At 35.8% G+C, this 8,212-nt stretch overlaps 1 long non-coding RNA gene across 1 annotated transcript; it reads right to left on the bottom strand.

Annotated features, from left to right (window-relative positions):
* Window positions 1-605: 605 nt before the first annotated feature.
* LOC128920578 (uncharacterized) lies at window positions 606-3,781 on the bottom strand. Its single transcript, XR_008470661.1, has 2 exons — window positions 1,637-3,781; window positions 606-1,523 (listed from the first exon to the last, which is right to left on the bottom strand). It is a non-coding gene; the product is annotated as an uncharacterized LOC128920578 (long non-coding RNA).
* Between the last annotated feature and the right edge of the window lie 4,431 nt (window positions 3,782-8,212).

Genomic DNA, 8,212 nt, shown 5'->3' with positions numbered 1-8,212 from the left:
AGTTAGTGCTCGATAGCACCAACATTTATAAATAGAATTCCATCCACCTAGTGCATCCGTTCCATCCGCCAGTGACCACCAAATGTGCATCATTGGGTGACCATCGACATATGGTACACGTGCGATTGTCGCGCTCCTGGTGACGCTAGGTTCGCTACCAATGGCTCAAATGATAGCCAATGGAACCTACTAGGTGGCCCAAAGCATTTGAGCCACCAACCGGACGCACCCAATAGCATAGCGTTTTAAAGTCTACATACTTTTGTACCCCATCATACATATATATGTGTTCAAGTGTACACATTGTTTCACATATGATTATTGAATTTTGTTTAAATGAGTCTGGCTCAACCCCCAACTGTAACATTCATCCACACTCACTAAGCATCAACATACCACACTGGCACACAACATTTATCCAAATCCACACCACTGATACATAACATTCACCACACTCACCACAGAACAGAAGAAAACTGTCACATCAACACACCCACACACATAACAACACCGTACACCACACAAAAGGGAATAGAAAGGATCGTCAATGATACCCGCGATTTCTTCTTTTTTGACCTGCGTTCCGATTCACGTATCTTCATTCGTTTTTCACCATCCATCCGCAGCAAGCAGTTGATTAAATCGACAACCTTTGTATAAAACTAACATTTAAAATATAAAATTAGCTAAACCATATAAAATCGAATAAAGACAAATATTATAAATTGTATTAGCACAATATACGTCTTTCATTGTTTTTCGGACATATGTACATATATGGATATTAACAGAGTGCGTCCAAAACTAGTGAGAGGCTATGCACCCTATTATTCATGGTCCTTCGAGCCTTACTGAAAGGCACTATTGGTGATACTACCAAAAAATCAAATAAAATACATACACATTAAAATCATAAAATGCGGTGACAAAAATTCGGAAATACAAAAAGAAAAGTAAAAAATAATTGCAGTGAACGGAATATATATTCTTATAAAATAAATGTGCAGTGACTAACACAATAATAAAATATACAACTGCGCAAAATATTTAAATAAAACAACAACTTTTGTTGCGAGAGTATAAATATACACAATCATATAAGTATACAAACTTATAACAAAAAGAAAGAAACAGTGCAAAACAAGTATGCAATATAAGTATCACTCGTCCAGAAGAAAAATAAATAAAAAACAAACATAAATACAAAAACAAACGGGCGGTAAACTAAGCACTAAACATTAACATAACATAATCAACATAATGTGAATGTAACAAAAACGGGCTCGAAAATAACAACAACAATATACACACCTCCAGCTGCATTATAACAGAAACAAAGCACAGCGAGCAACAGAACAGCTGGCAGCCTGTAGAATAGGAGCAAATAAATTGGATCGGAAAACGCAATATAAACTCACAATCTATACACATTCCCATACCTCTTTAAGCGGTATAAATTGAGTTGTATCGATTCCAGATTTTATTTATTTATATGCAAAAATTCGGCTTAGATAAAATAACATCTGTAACCAAAAACCATTTAAACGGCTATAATTTATGATTATAATTGACGGTAAAAATCAAAATACCGATATAAAAAAGAGATACACGACTTACAAAATATATACAAACTTACATACATATATACACCACAAATTGCCAATGCGCTTACATTTGTATATAAATATACATAACACATATAAAAAACATATTCAAGTATATAAATATGCACATGGACACTTGCAATATGTTCCGGCGATACGCCTTCAGCTTCTGAAAGCAGTAAGCTGCATAGTAACCAATAAGTAATGAAAAGGTGCAGTGGATAAAATAACCGCATATTACCTATTCCGTTTTCACGCTCTTCTTATCGCGCAAACATACTAACATTTATACTACATATAATCTGTCTATTCCTCAACACCCTACAAACATTTTTAAACATGTTTAATGAAAAACAAGCCGGATTGCACAAACCATATTATATTTTCTTAAATATATGCACATACATGCACACATATGTAAAAAAGCCATTGATCTCTATCACGAGCTCTCATACGCGCAACAACATACATTAGTGCATACACAAGGACAGTCGAATAAGTCCATAATAAGTAATCCAAAAGTAATAATGCAATGTAAAAAAGCCATTGATCTCTATCACGAGCTCTCATACGCGCAACAACATACATTAGTGCATACACAAGGACAGTCGAATAAGTCCGTAACGAATAATCCATTCAAACTAACACAAAAATTACCATATATTGTCGATCAACTTGACGACCAATTCGGATCACAGTCTTGGCGCAACACAAGCCTTAGTAGCCTTGTAGGTACGCTATAACAACTACAGCGACTGCTAGGCTAAAACATTCGCCTAGGGGGGCCGGGATGTTTAAATGAGTCTGGCTCAACCCCCAACTGTAACATTCATCCACACTCACTAAGCATCAACATACCACACTGGCACACAACATTTATCCAAATCCACACCACTGATACATAACATTCACCACACTCACCACAGAACAGAAGAAAACTGTCACATCAACACACCCACACACATAACAACACCGTACACCACACAAAAGGGAATAGAAAGGATCGTCAATGATACCCGCGATTTCTTCTTTTTCGACCTGCGTTCCGATTCACGTATCTTCATTCGTTTTTCACCATCCATCCGCAGCAAGCAGTTGATTAAATCGACAACCTTTGTATAAAACTAACATTTAAAATATAAAATTAGCTAAACCATATAAAATCGAATAAAGACAAATATTATAAATTGTATTAGCACAATATACGTCTTTCATTGTTTTTCGGACATATGTACATATATGGATATTAACAGAGTGCGTCCAAAACTAGTGAGAGGCTATGCACCCTATTATTCAAATTTGTTATACATTTATCAACATATGATAGAATTTGTTATACATTTATCAACATATGATTATGATAGAATTTTCACATATAGATGGATACCCATACAATGTTACACATGTGCTGCTAACAGCTGATGTGGCAGATGGCATATGGCATGCGTTTATGCATGATCATTGAGATGATTGGTGGATGGATTTTTCACATATAGATGGAGGTACCCGTACATTATTACACATGTGCTGCTAACAGCTGATGTGGCAGATGGCATATGGCATGCGTTTATGCATGATCATTGAGATGATTGGTGGATGGATTTTTCACATATAGATGGAGGTACCCGTACAATATTACACATGCGCTGCTAACAGCTGATGTGGCAGATGGCATATGGCATGCGTTTACTACATGATGCGATCATTGAGATAATTCTCATGAATTCTCAACTTGTTTATATGCACTATGTATATATAACAAACAGACGCGCATAATGTGTACATATGTCTTTTGGTATACCATTATGCATGATCATGTGTGTATTTATGCCCTTTTTTATACTATTTTTTTTCTTTCTTTTTTCTTTTTACAGGTTATGCTGTTATGCTGCTGCTGCTTCTGTTGCTGTTGTTCCTGTTGTTCCTGTTGTTCGAGGGTGGGTGGGCAAGGGGAAGAAACCCCCTACCCACTTACTACGCCAATTTTGATGGTATTCACCACTGCAATGATTTACGCACCGCCGCCTTTATTTACTCGATTTCGAAGATTTTCCGAGCATTAGAATTGAAGGGCATTTCTCAGCAATAATTGCAGAATGCGTCTGAAGTCGCTAGGCGATTGTTTATTTTTACACATTTTACATTTATATATTTATAAGATCCAAAGTGTAATATCCTTTTGTATATTTTTCTTCAATTTTTAAATAAATATTTCTTTACACAAACACAAACAAAATGGCTTCTTGACAGCAACAGTTTTACAATTAAAAAACAAAACCCCTACCCACTTACCTCTGTTTTTGGTACCCTTCTATCTGTTTTTCTGTTTTTGGTAATATGGTACTCATACGACCTGTATAACCCCATTTGCGCGCCGTGAAAAAATCGGGTTTTCACCACGCGTCAATGCATCAAATGCACCAAAATGCACCAAAAAAGTGGTGAATGGTACCAAAAATCCATCCACCAAATGCACCAAAAATAGCGTAGTAAGTGGGTAGGGGTTATTATGCATTATTCGTCATTTTTTACGATCCCCAAAATCCAAAATTTTTGCCAGAATAAAATAATTAACATTAAAAAAACATTAACATTAACATATTTTCAACAGAAAAAATCAAAACTTCAAAACATAAACAGTCAATATTGTCAAATTTATTTTTCTCAGTTCAGTTGATATTGAGATTTTCATAAGAACAGTTGTGTTGAACGGAGCGATTTGAATTTGTTCTCGAAGAAAATAATTACAAAAAAAACCTGACGCAAATAATAAATAAACAAAAAATATTTTCTTACTGAATATTGTGGAATATTTATATATTCGTAATACAATTGTATATATACAATATACAACAAAATCAGCGGATACCAAAATAATTGCCGAAAAATTGAGTGCAAAAAATTTCTTACAAAAACTCACAAAAAAAATCATAACTGGGATTGCATTATCGCAAGGCAATATGTCCTTCCTTTTAAATGGTAAACTTTTACGATCTTCACTATCGAAGACAGTTTTAAACTGGACCGGACTTGGAGCTACGCGTGAAAAGCACGTGATGCCCAAGCATTTGGAAAAAATCAATAAAGACAAAGACCCACCATTTGCACACATGGTTGAGTATTATTATCACTCGGCCGCTCAGCTAATGGAGCCGATGATGATAAAGGAGCTGGAAAAGTATCCTTACATGAAGAAGGAACAGCGTGAACAACGTGTTTCCGCCATGCTTAAATTGATGGGCTGCACTACAAATCTATTGGAAGTTACCTTCCCTATAATAAGAAGTGATGGCAATTACGAGCTAATCACCGGCTATCGCGCACACCACACTAGACACAGATTACCACTCAAAGGCGGTGGGTTCAATTATATTATTGGCTATTATTTTTCTAGAAAAGCTGGTATATTCAAAAAATTTCTCAACGAATTTTCTAGAATATATGCATGTAGTTGTGTGTTTCAAGAAAATGTTCTTCCTTTTCAATGCTTCAACTGCTGATGTCTAGCATGATATATATAACTGACTGATAATATCCGTTCCTCTTTTGTAGGCATACGTTTTGCCATGGACGTCGACGCCGATGAGATACGCGCTTTGGCTTATCTGATGGCGTTTAAGACGGCTTGCGTGAATGTACCGTTTGGTGGTTCCAAGGGTGGCATACGTATCGACCCGAAGAAGTATACTGCACAAGAATTGCAAGCAATTACGCGTCGCTATACAATGGAGCTATTACGTCGCAATATGATAGGTCCGGGTATAGATGTACCGGCACCAGATGTGAATACCAGCCAACGCGAGATGAGTTGGTTGGTGGATCAATATATTAAAACTTTTGGTAATTTTTTTTTATGAAATATTAGAAAACGTCTTGATAGACAAATAAATTGTTCTTCTAGGCTATAACGATGTAGATGCATTGGCCATCACGACTGGTAAGCCAGTAGAAATAGGCGGTATAAATGGTCGCACCGCCGCCACGGGACGTGGTCTATTTAAGGCGGCTGAATGTTTTATTATGGATAAAGATTGGATGGATTTATTAGGCTGGAAGACTGGTTGGAAAGATAAAACCGTGATCGTACAAGGGTTTGGCAATGTCGGTTCCCATGCATCCGTTTTTGTAGTGGAAGCCGGTGCCAAACTGATCGGTGTTCAAGAATTTGACGTGTCTCTAGTAAATGAGAATGGCATTGATCCAAAGGTATGTGGCGTATTGAAAATAAATATCTCCATGATAATATTTTTTTAATTTTCTTCATATACTTAGGACTTAATGGAGTATTATGCAAAAAATAATAAATCAATCAAGGGCTATACCAAAGCCACCGAAAAAGAGGGCAGTTTGTTGGGTGAAAAATGCGATATACTAATGCCTTGCTCTACGCAAAAGGTTCTCACTGTCGAAAATGCTAACAGTGTACAAGCCAAGATGATTTTAGAAGGCGCTAATGGTCCTTCGACGCCAGCTGCCGATGAAATATTACGTAAAAAGAATGTACTCATTATACCGGATTTGTTTTGCAATGCTGGCGGTGTAACGGTATCCTACTTTGAGTACTTAAAGAATATCAATCATGTATCTTATGGCAAAATGAATGTTAAACGCGAGAAAGCTATAATCAACGAGATCTTTAACTCCATGAATGAGTGCGAGGTAAGTGAACTTTGACCACCGTGCAAATAAGTTAATTTGTTAATATGAATTTTTTTAATTTATTTATTTAGGATAAGTTCAAGCCAAACAAAAAGTTAAAGCTCATAAGAGACTGTACGAAGGAGGCGGATATTGTAGACGCAGGACTACAAACAGTTATGGAAACTGCGGGGGCAGGCATTAAGATTGTGGCCAATGAATTCGGTCTCTGCAATGATTTACGCACCGCTGCCTTTATTTACTCGATTTCTAAGATTTTCCGAGCCTTAGAAATGGAGGGCATTTCTCAACAATAATTACAGAATGCGTCTGAAGTCGCTTGGCGATTATTTATTTTTACAAATTTTACATTTATATATTTATAAGATCCAAAGTGTAATATCCTTTTGTATATTTTTCTTAAATTTTTAAATAAATATTTCTTTACAAAAACACAAACAGAATGGCTTCTTGACAGCAACAGTTTAACAATTAAAAAAAAAAACCCCTACCCACTTACTACGCCAATTTTGGTGGCATTCACCACTGCAATGATTTACGCACCGCCGCCTTTATTTACTCGATTTCGAAGATTTTCCGAGCATTAGAATTGGAGGGCATTTCTCAGCAATAATTGCAGAATGCGTCTGAAGTCGCTAGGCGATTGTTTATTTTTACACATTTTACATTTATATATTTATAAGATCCAAAGTGTAATATCCTTTTGTATATTTTTCTTCAATTTTTAAATAAATATTTCTTTACACAAACACAAACAAAATGGCTTCTTGACAGCAACAGTTTTACAATTAAAAAACAAAACCCCTACCCACTTACCTCTGTTTTTGGTACCCTTATATCTGTTTTTCTGTTTTTGGTAATATGGTACTCATACGACCTGTATAACCCCATTTGCGCGCCGTGAAAAAATCGGGTTTTCACCACGCGTCAATGCATCAAATGCACCAAAATGCACCAAAAAAGTGGTGAATGGTACCAAAAATCCATCCACCAAATGCACCAAAAATAGCGTAGTAAGTGGGTAGGGGTTATTATGCATTATTCGTCATTTTTTACGATCCCCAAAATCCAAAATTTTTGCCAGAATAAAATAATTAACATTAAAAAAACATTAACATTAACATATTTTCAACAGAAAAAATCAAAACTTCAAAACATAAACAGTCAATATTGTCAAATTTATTTTTCTCAGTTCAGTTGATATTGAGATTTTCATAAGAACAGTTGTGTTGAACGGAGCGATTTGAATTTGTTCTCGAAGAAAATAATTACAAAAAAAACCTGACGCAAATAATAAATAAACAAAAAATATTTTCTTACTGAATATTGTGGAATATTTATATATTCGTAATACAATTGTATATATACAATATACAACAAAATCAGCGGATACCAAAATAATTGCCGAAAAAGTGAGTGCAAAAAATTTCTTACAAAAACACACAAAAAAAATCATAACTGGGATTGCATTATCGCAAGGCAATATGTCCTTCCTTTTAAATGGTAAACTTTTACGATCTTCACTATCGAAGACAGTTTTAAACTGGACCGGACTTGGAGCTACGCGTGAAAAGCACGTGATGCCCAAGCATTTGGAAAAAATCAATAAAGACAAAGACCCACCATTTGCACACATGGTTGAGTATTATTATCACTCGGCCGCTCAGCTAATGGAGCCGATGATGATAAAGGAGCTGGAAAAGTATCCTTACATGAAGAAGGAACAGCGTGAACAACGTGTTTCCGCCATGCTTAAATTGATGGGCTGCACTACAAATCTATTGGAAGTTACCTTCCCTATAATAAGAAGTGATGGCAATTACGAGCTAATCACCGGCTATCGCGCACACCACACTAGACACAGATTACCACTCAAAGGCGGTGGGTTCAATTATATTATTGGCTATTATTTTTCTAGAAAAGCTGGTATATTCAAAAAATTTCTCAAC

The sequence above is a fragment of the Zeugodacus cucurbitae genome, chromosome 3 (assembly GCF_028554725.1).
Source record: "Zeugodacus cucurbitae isolate PBARC_wt_2022May chromosome 3, idZeuCucr1.2, whole genome shotgun sequence".
Lineage (NCBI taxonomy): Eukaryota > Metazoa > Arthropoda > Insecta > Diptera > Tephritidae > Zeugodacus > Zeugodacus cucurbitae.
The sequence above is the reverse complement of the archived record's forward strand: the minus strand, read 5'-3'. Positions and strand labels throughout refer to the sequence as shown.